This window comes from Gymnodraco acuticeps, unplaced genomic scaffold (genome assembly GCF_902827175.1).
Source record: "Gymnodraco acuticeps unplaced genomic scaffold, fGymAcu1.1, whole genome shotgun sequence".
Classification (NCBI taxonomy): Eukaryota; Metazoa; Chordata; class Actinopteri; order Perciformes; family Bathydraconidae; genus Gymnodraco; species Gymnodraco acuticeps.
The window spans coordinates 3,336,821-3,357,963 of NW_022989947.1; positions in this window are offsets into that span (position 1 = coordinate 3,336,821).

The following is a 21,143-nucleotide window of genomic DNA, read 5'->3' on the forward strand; positions in this document are numbered from 1 at the left end:
TCGTTTGGACTACACCATGTGCCCTTTATGATGCTGAAGGAGCCTAGGAGCGTCACAACTGGACGCCACGGACACTGACCAAACGTCGCTCCTGGACGTTTAGGGAGTGAGAGTGTGTTGCTTGGTGCGGTTCATTTGGGTTGGTGTGAACGCAGTCCGAGACCTCTTAAGTGAACTAAACAACCGGACTCTGATCCGCTAAAATAGGTGGTCTCGGAACGCTTGCTTGCGAACTCTGGAGCGGTTCATTGCTGGTGTGAACGCAGTCCGCACCAAAACATAGGAAGCGTAGTATTTACGTGTCACAAGAACGCGGATGTCTTCAAAAATCTTTAGCGAAAGAGTCTTTCAAGACATCTGCGGTTGTTCATTTAAAGCAGAATTAAGTGTTGAACAGTGTCGTGTAAAGTAAAAATGCACCGTCAACTACATAAAAGTAAGAACACCCGTCGTCGGTGAAACGCCCCTCCTTACTGCAGAACGTCTCTCATTATATGTGTTAAAATGTTTTTTAACGGACGTTGTCTGATTATATAATCATATGCGCGGGCCGCTAGTGTCTGTTGATCTCCAGATTAACAGCAGCAAGAGAATAACCTGCCGAAAGTGCCGATGCTCCATGGCGGAGGCTCCGGTAGAAATTGCCGGGATTTGCGTTGGAGTCGGTGGAGCATAATTTTACGTAATTAATCATATATTTTCGATTATAAGGAGTAGAAATATGATTCAGATATCCGCGGAATCGCTGGAAGAGTAGCTTTCCAGCGGTATCTCCTGTGAGACTGTAACCAGGGCACAGTAGCCAATATGGCCGCTCAAAGCAGCTTGACTTTACACTGTGTGGGATTGGTGGATTGGTGTGTCCGTCAAGGAAATCTCGGCCGGCAGCCATCATGGTCTGAAATGACCAATGGACATCGAGAAATTACTAAGGACCTACCCACCAAGTAAACAAAACATAAACCACGTGTCTCCCATCAATTTAGGTCTGTGAGGAGAGAGAGAGAGACAGAGAAAATGGCTAAAAAAAACGTTACAGTTGCCGACTTCGCTAGAGATTTTTTTCGCTAGCAGCAATGAAGATAGAGCCTAAGAACCTGAAGTCTTCGACTCTTCTTCTTCTTCTGAAGAAGAATACAAAGACAACAACAAGGATCCATTTGGACATGGGTAAGTGTAAATATTACAGTAATAGTGTACTGGCAATGTGTGGGGAATACCGCGAAAATGAACAATAGGTTTATTGATATATATTTTGTATCGATAGTCATGAACTTTTTATTGGACAAAATAGACTCTCCATTAGCAAACGTTTACTCTGTGTTAACGTTATTTTGGTGTGTAAAAGTGAGATTACATGTGTAGATGATTAAATTAATCATTTATTCGTCCCACAACGGAGTCATTTACAGTGACATGTTTTTGCCATCGATTATTTTATCATACTGTTCTGTACAGATGAGACTTTGTCATAGATTTATTTATATGTGTGCCTGTTATTATATTACCGTCCTGTACAGATGAGACTTTGTAATCAGATGAGACTTTGTAATCAGATGTAGCCTATGTATATGTGTGTCTGTGATTTTATACTGAATGTAAAGTAACTGGAAATACCTGTGTGTGTGTGTGTGTGTGTGTGTGTGTGTGTGTGTGTGTGTGAGAGAGAGATCGAGAGAGACATTACATTACATTCAGTGCTTGAATTGGAATGAAAAAGGTGCCAGTACTCTAAAATCAGCAACTTTTTCAAGTCAATTTTATATATACAGCCCACAAACAAGAATTTGGCTACTATAATGCTGGTGGGTTTGTCTCTTTACTACTGTATATTTTAGAAAGGTTCACTGCACTTAACATTTTTTATGATATAGGCAGCGGATATGGCTAAAGCCCAGTAAGGTCAATATTAACTGAAAATATAGCAATCAAAGTCTAGATCTTCTGCTGAAGACACATGAAGCAGAGACCTTTCAGGTGAGAGCCCCTCTGGTGGTGTTCAACATTAATGACAAGGAAACAAAGCTCTGGTCAGAAGCATTTTTTATAAAAAGCTTTAACAAAATTAAGTATTTCTGTACATTTTGAATGCAATCTAACTTTCCAACTCAGAAAACGAAAAACGAAAAAGTGCCAAAAGTCTTCTCACATGGCTGAGCTGCTTTGCAATATACTTCACCACTGAAGAATACAAATATGTATAAAGTAAACTATGATGCAATCTAACTTTCCAACTCAGAAAAATGATAAAGAGCATGAACAAAGAACATGTAAAAACAAATGCAAAATTTGCACAATCTAAAATGAGAAACTGTAACTGCAAGTAACAAAGTCTGAGCCATGGTAAAGAGTTACATTGAACACCAAGCTGATCAGATAACTCCCTGGTTGGTCTGAAGTCCTTCTATCTCCAGGATCTGTACAAATCGGCACATTATGCCAAAAGTCTTCTCACTGGGTGAGCTGCTTTGCAATATACTTCACATTGTTAGAAAAGGCTCCAGAAGGCCTTGGGGACATCAGTATCAGGGGCTGGAGCTGGACAGGCTCTTTCATCAGCACTTCTCCTTCCCTTTGCCAGCCAGGACCTCACATACTGTTCTGGATTGAACTGTCCTAGTGATGGTCCATTACATTTAATGAAAACCAGGCTGGACAGTCGGCTGACAGAGAGAGCATTCCTTTTTGCAGTAAGGATATCGTTCATGCAGCTGAATGCCCGCTCACACTCACTAGTGGAGACAGCGATGGTTCGGACTGCTTTCAGTAGAGGCTCCATGGCAGCAGGTGTACGGGATGCCCTGGTTTCCTTGTATTCGCGAAAGCCCTGAACAGTCTCTCTTCTGTCCACTTTCAGCACTTCGCACAAACGTAGCACCTCTACGTCCCCATACTGTACGTCTAACTCCTCTTCAGGCCAACTTCCAGGATGGATAACTTTCATGTCCTGGATTAGCTGATTGTCCCGGGCCTCCCGGCCATGTAATGGGATTTCTCTTGTGCTGACATGAGAGGAGGTTGTGGAAGTCATTCTGTGTCTCAGATTCTCTACCATACTGCATGAATCTGTACAAGCCTGCCATTCTCACGCAGGGCAACACCCTTGAAGGACTTCTCAGCTAGAGCTGTATGAACTGTAGTCATGTGTGGGCCAGGCATGGTGACCATGGATTCAAAAACTCGTATTTCTCGAGTTAAGAGCCTATCTGCTGTAGGCAGTGTCATCTCTCTTTTTTGGAGTTGCCGAGAGAGGTCGCTGAGCTCTGTGAGCGCATCGTACATCAGTCCCAGATTGCTGACAAACGTTGCAGATGTGAGCACATCATCCAGGCCCTTGTACTTTGCTCTGTCTCTGGAATCCCTGCTCGTGTCGTTTGCAGCATTTGTGAAGTGATCATGAAGCACTCGGTAGTTTTCCCAGACTGCTCTGACGCTCCTTTCACTTGAAGCCACCCAGCGGATGGACAAAACACGCCCTATCACCAGGAGACGCTGTCCGACTGCTTGCGCACACTGCGCTAACTGCCTCTGATTTTTGGGGGAGGCATGGAACAAGGAATAGAGTTTGTCAAAAAAGATCTGGAAATGATTGAGCCCTGAGACCTCCTTGACCACATCCCCAACTGCCAGCTCTAGACGATGATTGGAGCAGTGCCACACAAACAGGCTTGGGAATTTACTACACAACTGGGTAGCAACGCCTGTTCTCTTCCCTAGCATGACTGAAGCCCCATCACATGCAAAAGAAACGAAACACTGACCTAAAAAGTCCTCGTTAAAATCTCTTCCAAGACACTCCATTAACGCCTTTGTGATGTCATCAGCCGTTGTTCCATCCAACTCGATCAGCTCCCAAAAAAACGTTTCGGGCTCAGCATCAGCTAATGCTGAGCGTAGACACACAACAAGCACCGTTTTACCACTAATAGTGGTAGATTCATCGACCAAAACACAGAGTTTTCTTTGGTTTTCTGTAATGTCTTTTGCCATTTTTTTCTTCAGCTCATGAGCTATGTGGTCGATGATTTCGCCACAGGTTTTATTGGATTGCAAAACCCTGCCCACGTTCAGCCCATTCAGTTTCTGTACATTCAAATCAATTGGCATGTCTGTGAATGGCCGGCTATGTTTGCCAATTTTATATGCCGTTCGAAAAACTCTGATAGTGGTGTCTAATTCAGATTTATGCATAGACTGCACTTGATGTTGAATAGTTTCACGTGAAGCAGATGTAAGGATGTCAGCAGCTTTTACATGGGCTTGTGATTCTTTATGTTCTTTGATTTTTTTTCTCAGGCTAGCTTGTTGTTTGCCCTTGTCAACACCGAAATGAGACACTGCACACTCACCCCATTCAGTTGACAGTTTCAGTCCTTGTCCAGTGTGTATTCCCAAAGATTTGACATCTCTGCATATCCGACATCCTAGCTTCTTATCTTTAAGAAGGAGCCATGCATTGGTCTTGCAAAAATATTGCACCTGGTCCGTTGTCCAGCAGTCAGGTGCATCGCTTTGCCCGGTGTTGGTGGTGGCAGTTGCGCCAGCAGCAGCTAACGTTAGAGGCTCTGGAGGAGGCGGCGGAGCTAGTGCTAATGCTAATGCACTAGAACTTGGAGCAGGAGGATCAACCAAAGAAAGCTCCCCATCAGACACAATTTCCAACACAGGCACAGCATTCTCTGTATTTGAAGTTTCTTCCGGCGACAACCGCTGTCTTTTTGCACTTTTATTAATCCACGCTAACATTTTAGAAATGCTAATTTGTGACGTGACTTGCTTTCCTTCTCTCGGGGGCGTGCCTGCTCTGTTCTATCACTCTACATAGCCACCCACTGGGTGGGAGTTGCACTGCATAAACACAACACACGTGCATCTAGGTATGTAAATTGTAAAGCATTAAAACATGGTTTTACTAACAGTTTTCAGTATGTTGTTACTTCGGCATTATTATTATTATTATTATTTTGAAACGTGTATTACTATTAAATCACGGTCAAATAGGTTAATTTTGACATAGTCGTTTCCACCACAGTATTTACATGGAGAAGATAAGCCCCGCCCCCTCTCCAGCACGTTCTGTTTGAATGACAGGAGTAAACAGCTGACAGCCGCTGTGAAACTCCAGCGGTTAGAGCGATGAGAATGTCCGTTCGGCACCTCATGACGCGTCTACTGAGTACCGGGCGGCTGTATATATATATATGGATGTATAATAAGAACGGCGGGAGAGTGTTGAGTACTGGCACGTGCATGAGTACCGGAGTACCGCCAGCATGCCGGTACTGAGCAAGAAGTGCCGGTACTCCATGGGTCAGAACCAGAAGTGCCGGTACTGCGTACCGGTGAGTACCGGCCCAATTCCAGCACTGATTACATTGCATTTAGCTGACGCTTTTATCCAAAGCGACTTACAATAAGTGCGTTCGACCAACAAAATACAAACTTGAAGAAAACAGAATCATATAAGTACATCAGGCTTCATAGAGCAAAAACATTTCAAGTGCTACTCAACTGGCTTTAGATAAGCCAGCCCTTTATTAGTATATAAGTGCTTTGTTAATAATTCTATCGCTCGAAGTGGAGTCGAAAGAGATGAGTTTTCAGTCTGCGCCGGAAGGTGTGTAAGCTATCTGCTGTCCTGATGTCAATGGGGAGCTCATTCCACCATTTAGGAGCCAGGATAGCAAACCCACGTGTTTTTGCTGATGGGAACTTGGGTCCCCTTCGCAGCGAGGGTGCAGCGAGCCGTTTGGTTGATGCAGAGCGGAGTACACGTGCTGGGGTGTACGGTTTAACCATGTCCTGGATGTAGGAAGGGCCAGATCCATTCGCAGAGTTACAGTAGTCTAGGCGTGAGATGACGAGAGCCTGGACCAGAACCTGCGTCATTTTCTGGGTCAGCTGGGGACGCATCCTCCTGATGTTGTAAAGCGTGTATCTGCAGCAGCGGGTTGTTGAGACTCCTTCTCCAACCTCCCAAACCTTCTTTTTATGTGTGCATTGTTATTTGTGCTTGAGCAACATTTTACTTGAACTTTATTTCAATGAAATTAGTTGTAATTATTGTCCTACATTTTAATTTGTTTTACAGAGATGTTTTACAGCTGCCTGGGCCTAGTGGCCCACAGGCGGCGTTTATCCAGCAGCCAGAACATCCATCTGTGCCGGCCCCCAGGTCAAGATCTACTGTGGCTCAAGGGCCTTCACCAGAGCCATCACCACCAAGGACCAGCAGACCAGCATCACTACAGCTGCCTCCACCTCCATCTGCGGCTAACACCAGGTCAAGATACACCTCAGCACAAAGGCTCCACCACAGCCATCACCTTCAACCCAGCCAGCAAGGAGGACTCGTGGAGGTCTCGTATAGCACTTGTACACCCCACCTACACAGCAGCCCATGCACCATCACCCCCATCTTCACAGCAGCCAGACCCACTGTCTTGGAAGACAGACAAAGACCTTGACACTGTCTTGACATTTATAATGAATAGTTGGTTGAAAGTTCTGATGTTCAATATTCTAAATAGTTAGATTTTCCAGTTTCTTATATTTATATAAATAGTTGGTTGAAAAAAACATATTTATAATAAATTGTTGGTTGAAAAAAAAGGTTGAATGCTCAATTTGTATTTGTACACATCACATGAACCTTGGTATGTAATATGAAGTCATTATTCAGTCCTAATGTATCTCAGTCCCTGCTGTGGTGAAAGTAGAGTGATAAACACCTATTTTACTCAAAATTCGAATTGAATTTTTTTTTTTTTAGACATGAATAACACATTTATATACAGTGTAATTCAAATATTTCACTGCTTTTGTGATCCTAAGACTTTGGTAACCAAATCTAAAACACCAACACAATTCGATCACATGAGTAAATTTGTGTTTTCACAAAAGTTTTGAAGATTTTCCGAAAATCGGATGTCAAATTTTAAGCTTTTGAGCTACTTATCTCATCAAACAGTGCTCTAAGGTGAGTAATTTGCATATATAGCAATACTAGAGATTGTCCTGAACATTTTGATATGTAACACATGGGGTGCCATGTTAGAAGAAATACATTTAAAAGGTGATTTAAGAAAACATCTAAAAATCGAGAAAATACCCTTAGACTCCAGAGGGTTAATGTCTGACCAATGGTTGAACAGCATTTCCGTGCACATGACTTGTGTTTAAAGTTTATAGTCCGTTTGAGTTTTGCCCGTGTGAACGCAAACCGAACCTTCCGAAAAATGAAACAATATAACAAACTGTGGTCTGGTGCGCACCATAGAAGCGGACTATTAGGTGTGAATGCACCCTTAAAGTTCACAGTTTATTTATTATTGTTTTTTATTTTATTTTTATAAATAAAATAAAACGTGGTCTGCCTTAAGGCCCTGACACACATACCCGGTTTTGTGAGTCAAAGGCCGCCAGAGGCAGTCAGGCATTCGCGGCGCCCTACTCAGGTTGGTGTGTCCCGCACTGTCGTTGCTTTACGGCACATTTTCACACCTCCCACGGCCGATTCAACATGTTAAATCGGCCAAAGAAAGTCGGCCAAAGAAATCACTCTGATTGGCTGTTGCCTCTTTTGAATGACGAATACACACTACTGCTGCCTGCTGGTAAGGACAGTTATTGCCACTCGTCGACTGAAGTCTTTGCGGTGTGTTCGTAGGCGGGCGGCGTAGCCGACGGGGGCGACGTAGCGGACGTAAAAGTCGGGACGCCTTCGTTACGCGTTCTTTGTTCTCAGGTTGGTGTGTAGCGGCCTTTAGGCTCATCTGCTCATGGAGGCTTTCAATATTATTGTGGAATTGAATTCCCAAGAGGACATTTTCTGTTACAATGTAGGTTGTTGCAGGAGGCCTACATTCAAACTTTGGTATAGGAAATTACATGTGTGTACAGTTGTCATTTGTTGTGTAAGAATAAGTTATTTTGTTCTTTATATTCTCACTTGTGGTGAGTGAGTGATGAGTGAGAGAGAGAGAGAGAGAGAGAGACAGAGACTGCCTTTTGTATGTAGCTGTGGCTTTAAGCTGTCTGTGGCTCTTTCCTGCTGTAACGATGCAAATGTCCCCTCTGTGGGACTAATAATAGTGATTCTGAACTGTGCATAGACTGTATTTTAACATTGGTCATATGGTGGTACTTGGAGAGACAACTATTTTCTCAGGTACGTGGTGTAAAAAGGTTGAGAACCACTGCCATAGACTGTAAAAAAGTGTTTTTAGCTTCTGCGATTTTTTTCTTGAGGCCAGAAAGTGTACAAAATATCTATTACATTATGTTTCGTTAAACTTCTCTGAAAGGATAGTTTCTGGCAGTAACACATCAAGAAAGAGCATTTCTTGATGTGAAAATAAATGACCCAATGACCAGCAACGTCTGTCTGACTGTCTGCAGGACATCAGAGCCTGGATGGCCTTGAACTTTTTAAAATTCAATGAAAAAAGACTGAGGTGATAATATTTGGACCCAGTGGTGGCCCCAATGCCCCGCCTGTGCTGGATTCTCTTGTCCCATATGTGAAACCCATTGTCACAAACCTGGGTGTACTGATTGATCGTGATTTGAAACTAGACAAACAGATCAACTCTGTGGTAAAATCCAGCTTCTTTCAGCTAAGACTTTTAGCAAAGGTCAAGCCTTTCCTTTCTTTTAGACGAACGCTCAATACAGGCGATGACGTCACGTTTGCGTCCCCGCGAACAGGGCTTCAATCTACGGCAAGCCTTTAATCTACGGCACAACACCGGGACTTCACAAATTGCAATACCCATAAGGAGCTGTACACATGCTGTGTCTTTAGTTGAAAGCCCAGTGGCGATCTGTTCATCTGTCATACTGATCATACAGTCAATAACTTTGTTGTTATTAGCATCTGGTTAGCTAGCTATGCTAACGAATATAAGAAGCTTTTTCTCCAACCAGTGAGGTAAAGGCACATCTTTATATGATCATTATAGTTATAAAAAAATAAGAGAATAAAGTAAACAGGTATAACATACTAATATGACAGTAAAAAAAAGTTATTATAAATGAACAAGAATACAGTTTAAAAGGGGAGTGATTTGTAAAATATCCATAAAGAAAAAAATCTGCTTACAGTTCTGTTTCATATGGGTGTTGAGAGATGTATCCATAGATCTATTAATTTTACTCTCAAAGTGCACCAGAATGATGCTTTTAACTTCAACATTTAAAAAAAATCTTCCTGGTGGTGCATGCCCCCAAACCCCCCTAGATGAGGTTAGATTCCCCCCCCCCCCCCACACTTAAATCATGTCCACATGGATATGAAACTAAATACATTTGCACACATCTTGTGTCCATATATTTCTGTTTTGGTGGTCATGCCACGGTGCATGCATGCGCGGGTCATGGTCAAATATCTGGATTAAGAGGTTGCTTTTTCTTTGCACAGCATGAAAGAAAGGCGAAATGAATGGGCTGTGATTTTAGTTTTTTAAGCAGAAGTTGAGTTCAATAATTTGTACGGCCCTCGGAGGATGTTGTAAAAATTGAAATGGCCCTTGAGAGGAAAAAGGTTCCCCACCCCTGTTTTAATGACTTTGAGAAAGTAATACATTGTTTTATATCCACTAAACTGGATTACTGCAATGCTTTGTACATTGGAGTAAGCAGGGCTTCCCTGTCACGCCTACAGAATGTTGCTGCGCGCCTCCTTACAAGGACAGGCAGGCGTGAACATATTACGCCTGTACTCGCCTCGTTACATTGGCTACCAGTCAGTTTTAGAATACGATTACAAATGTTACAGTTCGCATACAAAGCCCTAAAGCCCACCGTACCTGGCAGATCTTTTAAAACCACACACCCACACGGTCACTGAGGTCTGCTGACAGACTCCTTCTGGTAGTAAATCGAGGTTAAAGCAGCGAGGAGACAGAGCCTTTGCTGTTGCAGCTCCAAAGTTATGGAACGAATTGCCCCTCCAGGTTAGACTTGCTCCAACTCTGCCTGTTTTTTAATCTCGTTTAAAAACCCACTTAATTTCCGTGGCATTTACAGGCCAGGTGACACTTGTGCTGTTAAATGTGGGTTTTTAATCTTACTAGTGTTTTGTATTGTTTTTACGTCATGTAGGAGAGTTTTTCAGTCTGTGGCTTCTGATCTGGTTTCATTGTCTCGTGTTTTAAATTTGTTTCATGTCCTGTCTGTTTTTTGTTGTATTTATGCTATGTTTTATACAGTTGTTGATGTACAGCACTTTGTTCAACTCTGTTGTTTTTAAATGTGCTATAGAAATAAAATGGATTGGATTGGATTTGTATATACTGTACAGTTACCTTTAACTGCAGACCATATTATCATGTAGTGAATTTTAGCTCGTCCTGCAGCCGAACAATAATCCCTCTTCTGGACGTACGAAATGGAGCAGGTGGAGGAAACTCATACATCTCCAGTCTGTGTTTCATGGTGAGCCATTCATCATCGACATGAGTAAGACGGCCACCCTCTGTGCACCCTGGGATGGGAGAAAGGATTAAAACTTGGAGGCATCAGCATCTTCACATACTCTTATCCTTTATGTAAAGTTAACTTACAGTTAGGCCGGTTTTATTTACACAGACACGAGCATTCCAAGTGAGAAGATTCTTTGGTGTCATCATTTGTGCAATAAAAATGAAAAATGAGCAACACAATCTCACTGTTGATGATGTTCAGACTGTTTGACACCAAAGCCAATTTACCGCAGACAAGATCAGTTTGTGTGTGTGTGTGTGTGCGTGTGTGTGTGTGTGCGTGTGTGTGTGTGTGGAGTCTATAAGACAGCCTGGGGGTTAATTAGAGAATAGTAAACAGAACACATGTGGCAGCTTAATATCCCCTCTGCCTTACAGCTTATTTCACACCCCACCCGCTCTGTTGCTCTCTCCCTGTTGTGTGTGTATGCGTGTGTGTGTGTTTATCTGTATGGTTGGGGTCATGGGCGTTTCCCCACCACCTATCCCAGAGGTACTAACCACCCCCCCTCTACACCCACCTACCCACCCACGCACAGCCGTGATGGTGGTGGTGCAGGTGTGTGTGTGGTGTGGAGGTAATTTAAACCAGATGAGGTGGAGTCTTTCAGCCTGTGGCCCTGTCACTTCATCAATATCCAAGAGATGGAGGGACGCTGGAATGAGGAGATGGATGGATGGGTGGAGGAGAAGAAAGGGGGAAAGCTTTGTCTCCCAAAAAAGGGCAACGGGAAGAGGACAAAAGATAAAGGAATCTACCTATCTATATGTTACAAATACAAAAAAATACATAATTTAACCCATATTGTATCTGCACATCTTCTGATTGAATATTTATGTATTGTTGCTGCCTTTACTAAATAAAAGAGGGCCAAATCTCTTTAACACTGTACTTTTTTAAGGGTATTTGTATTATTAATGAGGACTTACTGAGGGAAAAGGCTGCAGCAGCAATAATGAGTTTGCATTTTTTAGATAAAATATGGTTGATATTCTCGGTTGTAGAGCATTCAAGGCTAAAGCTGATGTTATTTTATAGTTTGTAGAAAAGTTAGCCGTGCAATCAAACTTGAAAACGTTCAGAAACAGACAAGTTAGACTGGTTCTAATTATGAACTTCTTCTAGTGGTTATTCATTTTGGCCCTCAATCAGTTTAGCTTTGGTTTGCTCTCAACACTTTTCAACTATACTAACTTTTTTGTTGCTCTTTTCCTCACCAGCCTATATAAAGTAATAAAGTTATGTTCAGTGAAAAGCCCTCCCTGACAATAAAACCAGTGTGAGTGTGAATTGATAGTCTTTTTAGTCGGCACTGAGGCAATCATTTTCACTCTTCCACGGCACACTTACTCTCCCCTGCGTCTGTTCATTGTCAAAGTACTGTCTGTTTATGATGCCTCTTATTTCCTAATTATAACCACAAATTTCATAGGAGGTCTGGTTGCCGCATTCAAGGCATTTACGCTTGACGACGGGGAGCTTTCCCCCCGAGCATCGTAGTCTGAACTTCAGCAGCTCTTCCAGCGTGAACCAGCGACCGAGCAACAAAAGACCAATCTGTTAGACCAATAAATGAGCAGTCAGGTGTATGTGTGTAAGTGTGTGTGTGTGTGTTCCGGAGCAGTAAATGAACACTCTCTCTATCTCTCATCTATCAAACTCTTGACACCAGGAGCAGCTGTGAGAGCACACACACACACACACAGCCCACAGGACCCCTGGGGACCACAGGCGGACATTGTATAGTAGGCTAATTATCCTAAATTGCTAAAGTAGTAGAGGCTGTGTGTGTGTGTGTGAGTGTGTGTGTGCGTGTGTGTATTTCTGTGGATGTCTGGTAAGGATCAGCTGTGTTAAGCGTCCCGTGATATCTAAACTACTAATTCATTGCTACATTAACGCCATTGATTAGCATACGGCTGCACACACACACACACACACACACACACACACACACACACACACACCACACACACACACACACACACACACACACACACACACACCCACACACACACACACACACACACACACACACACACACACACACACACACACACATACACACCTGGGGAACCCTCTCTTGATGCCTGATGCCTTTCAGTGTTTTTTCTGACAGCCTGAAACCAGTTTTATTGGTCGGTTGTTAGGAGGATACAAGAGACACTACCTCCTGCACATAAATAAACACACTTGTTAAGCAAATGTTCTCATCAACCATGGGTAGAAAAATATAATTCATTGACTTTATATAAAGCTGCAAAAACACCAGTAATTGTTTAATCCAATAGATAGAGCAATAGACTTTAGCACACTGATTTTCCTAAAAGTTGTGAAACAGCACTTCTACTAAATTGAACTTTGACCCCAAAATATGATACAAATCCCTTCAGAGACATGTTTTGTATATATCTGAGACCTATAATATATTGTTGAAAAGTACAAGAGTATAATAGGGGACCTTTAATGCAAAAACAATACCACAATGTAATAAAGTATTCTGTTTAAAATCATATTTATAAGCTAAAATGTGCTAAAATTGACATCATTTACGTAAAATAACAAATGTAATCTTACTCATAATAATTGTATTACATACTGTATACATTATGATTAGTGATGCAATTTTGTGTAAACCACTTCAATGCTGCAGCTGGTAATACTTTTACAATGATTTACATGATGCTCTGTTGCCCAACCTACAATTATATATTAAAAATTATCATAATACATTAGTTGAATTATATTTGTAATGACAATCTAAATCTGAAGAATAATTAGTAAATAAAGTCTCACATTTGAATACAAATCTAATGTTTTTTCAAATTGTAGTGGATATGAAGAAGCTTTAAAGGGAAACACTTCAGCAAAGTACATAAGAAGTGAAGACCATAGACTGCAGGTAAATACACTAAAGTCTACTGAAGCCTCGAGGATGTGTTTTGGTGTTGGTGTTGTTGTTGTTGTTGCGGCATCAGACCAGACAAGAAGCCAATGGTGATTGGAGAGCAGACGAAAGTAAGAAACATCCGTGTGTGTTTCGTCTCAGAGCCAGTGACCAGGAAACACACACACACAGATACAAACACACAGAGTTATGTGTGTGTGCTTGTAAGACTGAAAGATAATGATGTATAACTGTCTCTCTTGCTGCTGCTATTGAGCCTCAGGAGTCCTACTGTGACAAGAGCCAGGTGCTGATGTGAGAGAGGGGGGGGGGGGGGGAAAGTGAGAGCCATGGAGAGAGAAATCAAGCAGCAAATCAATAACATCTTGATTGGAGATGATTACACTCCTCAATCCCTCTCTTCCTGTGTATATGTCTGAGTGTTTGCATGATCTTTTTTGTCATCATGATCTCCTCTTGTCTGCTCCTTTTTCACAATCCGTCTAATCACACACACACACACACACACACACACACACACACACACACACACACACACACACACACACACACACACACACACACACACACACACACACACACACACACACACACACACACACACACACACACACACACACACACACACACACACACACACACACACACACACACACACACACACACACACACACACACACACACACACACACACACACACACACACACACACACACACACACACACGGTTTGCTCCATGGTCAAATGTAGCTTTGGATTGTTTGCTTTTTATTTGGATTTCATTAGTTAATAACAAGTGTTTGTCTTGCATGTACTGTATTTGTCACGGTGTGTGAAGCAGGTAGGACCCAAATGCAGATTAAAGTGAAAGTTCCTTTATTTCAAGGCTAGGTGATAACACAGACAGAACAGAACACTCACCGACGAACTAGTCATGACAAAAGACGAACCGACAAAGACAAACATAAAAACCAGAAGTTAAATACACAAGACTAATCACACAAACAAGACACAGGTGAGGAGGGAGGAGAAAACACAGGGACACCAGGTGAACACAATCGGGTAAATTAGACACACCAGGGAAACTAACGACCGGGAACCACAGACAGATTTAAACAAGACACAACGCAGACAGAAACAGGCAAGACAGGAAGTGAAGACCTTTCAACATAAAACATGAAACAAGACAAGACAAAACACCATAAAGACAGATCGTGACAGTACCCCCCCTCAAGGGACGGATCCCAGACGTCCCAAAAAACCCCACAAAAGTCCAAAACCTTAAACAGGGTGGGTGGAGGGGGTCCGGAGGAGGGACGTATCACTAGGCCACCAGGGTGGGTGGAGGGGGTCAGGAGGACGGGACTGAGCTGACCACCCAGAGGCACAGCAGAGGACCAGGAAGGGATCTCGGGCGGACGGCCCGGGGGCAAGGCAGAGTTCAAAAAGGGGGATTCGGGCGGACAGCCCGGGGGCAAGGCAGAGTCTAAGGTGGGGGACTCGGGCGGCCGAGCATGAGGGCGAAGGCAGCGGCAGGAAGAGTCAGGGGGCCGGGCTCGAGGACGAGGGCAGCGGCAGGAAGAGTCAGGGGGCCGGGATCGCGGGCGAAGACCACGGCTCACAGAGGGCCGGGATCGAGGGCGAAGACCGCGGCTCTCAGGGGGCCGGGCTCGAGGGCGAGGGCAGCGGCAGGAAGAGTCAGGGGGCCGGGCTCGAGGACGAGGGCAGCGGCAGGAAGAGTCAGGGGGCCGGGATCGCGGGCGAAGACCACGGCTCACAGAGGGCCGGGATCGAGGGCGAAGACCGCGGCTCTCAGGGGGCCGGGCTCGAGGGCGAGGGCAGCGGCAGGAAGAGTCAGGGGGCCGGGCTCGAGGACGAGGGCAGCGGCAGGAAGAGTCAGGGGGCCGGGCTCGCGGGCGAAGACCACGGCTCACAGAGGGCCGGGATCGAGGGCGAAGACCGCGGCTCTCAGGGGGCCGGGCTCGAGGGCGAAGACCGCGGCTCTCAGGGGGCCGGGATCGAGGGCGAAGACCGCGGCTCTCAGGGGGCCGGGCTCGAGGGCGAAGACCAGAGAGCTCCAGAGGCCGGGCAGGAAGGCGCTGACGGGCCAGCGCCGGAGGCCGGGCAGGACTCGGTGTCGGCCGGACAGGAACCGGAGCTGGTGGGACAGGCCTCGGCAGGATCCCCCACGGAAGAGGACCAGGACACGGGATTGGCAGGACCCCCGGCGAGACAGAGGATGGCGGGGCCTCCAACGGAACAGGACAAGGGGTTGGTAGGACCCCCGGCAGGAGAGTAGTCGGCGGGGCCTCCAATGGCACAGGACAAAGGGTTGGCAGGACCCCCGGCAGGAGAGTAGTCGGCGGGGCCTCCAACGGCACAGGACAAAGGGTTGGCAGGACCCCCGGCAGGAGAGTAGACGGCGGGACCTCCAACGAGACAGGACAAAGGGTTGGCAGGACCCCCGGCAGGAGAGTAGACGGCGGGACCTCCAACGAGACAGGACAAGGAGCTGGCAGGACCCCCGGCAGGAGAGTAGACGGCGGGACCTCCAACGAGACAGGACAAGGAGCTGGCAGGACCCCCGGCAGGAGAGTAGACGGCGGGACCTCCAACGGGACAGACATACAATTGGTAGGACCCCCGGCAGAGGAGTAGTCGACGGGGCCTCCAACGGGACAGGACATGGAGTTGGCAGGACCCCCAGCGGAACCTCCAACGGACCAGGACATTGGGTAGGGACTTGAGACGTGACTCGAGAGGGGACTCGAGAGGAGACTCGAGAGGGGAACCAAGGGGGAACTCGAGAGGGGACTCGAGAGGGGAACTAGAGAGGGGACTCAAGAGGGGACTAGAGGAGAGACTAGAGGAGGGACTAAAGGAGGGACTAGAGAAGGGAACTCGAGAGGGGACTCGCGAGGGGAACTAGGGGAGGGACTAGAGAGGGGACTAAAGGAGGGACTAGAGAGGGGACTAAAGGAGGGAACTCGAGAGGGAACTCGAGAGGGGACTCGGGTAGGAACTTGAGAGGTGACTATCAATCAATCAATCAATCAATCAATCAATCAATCAATCAATCAATGTTTATTTATATAGCCCAATATCACAAATGTTACATTTGTCTCAGTGGACTTTACAGTTTGTACAAAATATCAGTATGACAATACGACACCCTCTGTCCTTAGACCCTCACATCGTACAAGGAAAAACTTCCGGAGAAAACCCACAGTTTAAAGGGAAAAATGGGAGAAACCTCAGGGAGAGCAACAGAGGAGGGATCCCTCTCCCAGGACGGACAGACGTGCAATAGATGCCGTGTGTAAATTGAAAAGATAATACATTTGCAACATAGGGAGAGGGGACTCGAGAAGGGACTCGAGAGGGGACTGGAGAGGGAACTGGAGAGGGAACTGGAGAGGAGACTTGAGAGGGGACTCGAAAAGGGACTTGAGAGGAGACTGGAGAGGGGACTGGAGAGGGGACTCGAGAGGGGACTCGAGAGGGGACTCGAGAGGGAACTGGAGAGGGGACTCGAGAGGGAACTGGAGAGGGAACTGGAGAGGGGACTCGAGAGGGGACTCGAGAGGGGACTCGAGAGGGGACCCGAGAGGGGACTCGGGTAGGAACTGGAGAGGGGACTTGAGAGGGAACTTGTGTCGGTCGGTACGCCGACAGGACACGGGGAGCTGGCGTCGTCTGGGGAGCCAGCAGGAGACGAGGTGCTGGAGTCGGCCGGTACGCCGACAAGACTCGGTGAGCTGGCGTCGGCTGGGGAGCCAGCAGGAGATGAGGTGCTGGAGTCGGCCGGTACGCCGACAAGACTCGGGGAGCTGGCGTCGGCTGGGGAGCCAGCAGGAGACGAGGTGCTGGAGTCGGGACCATGACTGTATGGGCCAGCTCTGGTGCAGGGACCACGGTTGTAAGATCCAGTTCTGGAGCCGGAAACATGGCTGTAAGGTCCGGAGCTGAAGCCTGGATCATGGCTGTGTGGGCCGGTTTTGGAGCCGGAAACATGGCTGCTGGGGCCGGCACTGGAGCCGGAACCATGGCTGCTGGGGAAGGAACCGGAACACGGATCCATGGCTGTGTGGGGTGGTACTGGAGCACGGTACCATGGCTATGTGGGATGGTACTGGAGCACGGAACCATGGCTGCTGGGTCCGGCACTGGAGCCGGAACTGGCACTGGAACCCTGGCCTTTCGTCCTTTAGGAGTCTTTTGGAGGCTTCGTGGACCTCCAAACGCCAGACCAGACCCCAGGAAAGGGTCAGAACATGAAGCCTGGTACTCAGGGCTACGTGATAAAACCCTAAGCCACTCGGGCAACAAGCTCCAGAGCCAGGGCTTGCGAGCAACCTCCTGACGTGCCTCCTTCAACGCAGCCTCTCTACCCCGTCTAGATGAGGCGCCTTTCCATGTATAAAAAATGTACTCCAGAGAGTATCCAAGACTTTCCGCCTGTCGCATCAAAAGGGCTGAGTCTGCTGGGTCCATAATGTGGTCGGTTCGTACTGTCACGGTGTGTGAAGCAGGTAGGACCCAAATGCAGATTAAAGTGAAAGTTCCTTTATTTCAAGGCTAGGTGATAACACAGACAGAACAGAACACTCACCGACGAACTAGTCATGACAAAGACAAACAGAAAAACCAGAACCAGGAGGGAGGAGAAAACACAGGGACACCAGGTGAACACAATCGGGTAAATTAGACACACCAGGGAAACTAACGACCGGGAACCACAGACAGATTTAAACAAGACACAACGCAGACAGAAACAGGCAAGACAGGAAGTGAAGACCTTTCAACATAAACCATGAAACAAGACAAGACAAAACACCATAAAGACAGATCGTGACAGTATTGGCAAAAACCCTAACCCTAACCCAATTTATTCCTAATACACTTAATGTAAAAGAACCAAATAATTCACCATTTTGAGATTTAAAATCTTTTAGCATGAAATATCCTCATAATCTTTTAGTTTATTGGTTGCAATAATTATATTTATATTTTCCAAACTGGTTTATTGTACACATGTATTATGTATTTCATCTGAGGTTCCTCTACTCCTGTATGTTTATTGTAAGAGACTCAACATGTGGCTTTTCCTGGCTGGAGATGTATCCACAGCACCCACAACAGCAATGAAGTGATGATTATATTACAGTTTTCCTCGATAGCTAACACATGTTTTTTTTTTAATTGCTCAGTTTCTCAGAACACTAAACACAGTTCACAAAACCACACACCCAAAGTGCAAAACACCTAATTTCTCCTGCTAAATGAAGAACTGCACTCAAAACTACATACACACTTACCAAATGCAAACTTTAGCACCAAATATAACACACTTCATTCATAATTCTAGATGGTTTGACCACCCAGCTACACACTGCTGAGCGTAATCTAAAGAACGTTCATCTGTTATGGGCTGTGCTCTGTACATAGAGGTTTCTGCAGAGAAAGATGCTTGAGTTTGAAATACAGTAAATGAAGAAATACAAATGAGTTGTTGAAAAAAGTCACATTTTATTCAAAGATAACATTGTGCAACATGCATCTCAGCACATAGCTACTATGCTTCGGATCTCTCTAAGTGGGATGCATTGTTTGCCAAAACCCAGTTTGTAACTGCTGCTTCCTGTTTCTCCGTCCTTCAGATAAACAACAAAGACATAGTGGTTGGTCAGTGTCTGTGTTGCATAACAGTGAGTTTACCACAGTACATTGTGCAGGACTTTTGTACAGTTATAGTATGCAACATGCTAACAATTCAATTACAGTAATGAAGCAAATACGTTTCCTGTTTTCAAGTCTAAGTGTCCGGATTACAGAGGCAACAGTACATCGGCTTAGATTAGGCTGAACCCTCCGTCCAGCCTCTCTCATCGTCACACCATGGTTGATAACATTTCATTTCATTAGAGAGTATTCTTCCTCCTCCTCCTCTCCTCTTCCTCTTGCTTCCATGTTGGCTTCCTTTGTTGCTGTAAGAAAGTACTCACCTGTGGGCTTTTCATAGTGCTAACACCCTGATTGATGAGCCAACAATTATGCTATCAGGTGTTTGGTCAGGTGGAACGTGTTTCTTGATCATTGGTCCATGTGTGAGGCATTTTGAATATCAGTGTTTTAAACCTGCTAACACGTGACTTTATGTCAGATTCCTTGTCCGTGTTTAGAGTTTTGGAGATTTGAGCCGATGTTTTGCTCTTTGAGTGTCAGTTAAAATAATTGTGCTTTATGTATAATTTTAGTGTGTTAGCAATCGAGAAAAACTGTAAACAGGCTTAGAGTATTGCATGAGTTACACCTTTTATACTCTCGATTTCTCAGAACATTTGATCGTATCTCGAGAGTTGTTTTGTAAAAGCAGGAGAGTGCTGCTGTTTGGAGGTCATGTGTATTGATCTGGGTGTGATCCTTCTCCCTGCTGCTCTCTGACCTTATTGCTCTGTCCACAGCCTTTTGAGAAAAAGAGAAATTGAGAGAGAGCCCCATTGTTGCTGTCATTGACCCGACCATAAAACAACTATTTGCATTTCCTTCTCATCTCTTTCCTTTCTCCTCTAAGTGCCTTTTTATTACTACAGCCCCATCTCTCTGTCTCTTTCTTTCTCTCAGAGGCAAGCTGAGCTGGTAGAGAAAAATCTGACAATGATCGAGGTAAAGATGGAGAGAGGGAGGTAAACACAGACAGACTGACAGAAAAAAACAAGAGATAGAAGACGTGTCTGTGATCTCTGTGTGACGCTGATCCCTGCATGGCCCAATTCTTTATCTCTACACCTCACCGTTCTTTTTGCCTCTGCTTGTTTTTGTTTTTATTCTATCATATATCCTTCTATATGCTGATTCATTATCAAACTGCTCAATGCAACCCAAAGACTGCAGTTCTGTAGTTAAATTAAGCTGTTTTTTCTTTTTTTTGCAGGAGAACTTTATCTCTGTCATCTTTTCCCTCTTCTCAGCAGGTAGTGATCGCTCTGCAGACATGCGCCTCGGCACCTCACAATTACTGTCACGTTTGGTTACAGATTAAAAAGAGGTATGTAGTAAAAGGAGTATGAAACGATAGGCAATTAGGATGTGAATTCATTAACAATGTCTCAGGTATTTATTCACCTCCAGCCATCTTTATTTTGTATTCGTTTTCTTATTTTTAGGCAGTGCAGAGTTTCTGTTCAACTGTTTAACCCCAGAATGCCCTGAGGAAAACTTGTGGCTGCTGTGTGGCTCCACTTAATGCCTATAATACAGCACAGCAAGCAAACAAGCAAACTGTGGAGCGGCACAGGAACATAAACAACAATTAGTTGCCTCAATTAAGATACTCACACTCACAGCGTGTGCAGGCCAACAGAAATGTTTTGAGCTTCAAATTGGCCATTTCCCCCCTATTTCAGTGACAGTTGGGAGGTGAATATGTCTCCAGTTAGTCCTTTTGGCTAGAACCCACATTTGAACTTAAAGTATACAAGTCAGAGAATGCAAAGTGAGACTCATTTCCAAAGAAAACATGAAGAACTTATTCCTCTTCAACATGCTGTATGGACAATTTAGCACTAATACTTTGTACATATTAACAAGTCATCCAATCATCCCTAGATGAATAGCTGCAAACACTATCGGGTGCTTTGCTCAAGGGCACCTTGTCCAGATTCCTGCACATATTTGCTAACCTTCACCTGCAAAAGCTCAGAACCCGAATTGACCAATGAGCACATTTCACTCAATCAGTGCCAGAGTG